Source organism: Argopecten irradians, chromosome 2 (genome assembly GCF_041381155.1).
Source record: "Argopecten irradians isolate NY chromosome 2, Ai_NY, whole genome shotgun sequence".
Lineage (NCBI taxonomy): Eukaryota > Metazoa > Mollusca > Bivalvia > Pectinida > Pectinidae > Argopecten > Argopecten irradians.
The window spans coordinates 6,220,947-6,221,751 of record NC_091135.1 but is presented as its reverse complement, the minus strand read 5'-3'; positions in this window follow the sequence as shown (position 1 = coordinate 6,221,751).

The following is an 805-nucleotide window of genomic DNA, read 5'->3' as shown; positions in this document are numbered from 1 at the left end:
TCAATTAAAAGGTCTCTCGAAAGTTTTCTCATTCACACCAGAAATTTGAATAAAAGACAGATCTAAGTTTTTGATTTAGATAGTAGCCTAACTGTGTGTTTTCAAGTGGTGACTGAATTAATGGAAAATAACATTTCATAGTTGTTGTGAAAAAAAATATGCAACAAAAAATACATACTGTTGGATGTGCCTAGATACTGATGTCATGAAAATAACTTAAAGAATGTATATTTACAACACCATTGATCTTCGCCAACTTAACAAAAGGATTGACAATAAAACTGAATATTCTTAACTAAAGGAGTGAGGTTATCTGATACTTCACAACCAAAAAAACCAATGACAAACAAAACAATTAAACAATTATTAATTGCATCATATGTCAAGATATTTCCCACTAAAATTCCTAAGTTTTGTTGCATATAGAAACGTTTACGATTATTTCAAATTCTAAGTCCATTGTAAATCATCCACTGGAATCTTATGGGAAACATTATGGATGATTTTGTGAACATCAAAGTTGCGGAAGATCACCACTCTAAATATATCATCTCTGAAATTAACAGCGTTAACTTATTGAGCAAAGGATAACGGAAAAACAACACCAGTGTCACGGTGACTTCACAGTTTAAAAGACACACTAGGATCATATTTCACATTTTTTTTGCTTCTTGGGTGTGAAAATTCCAGAGAAGGACTTCTTATCTAACAGCGACATTTAATTCTTCTTTTGTATGGAGCTTAACCAAACAACCACAGTATGAATATTTGTATGGCTGACATCGCATGCAGACCTTATTTATGA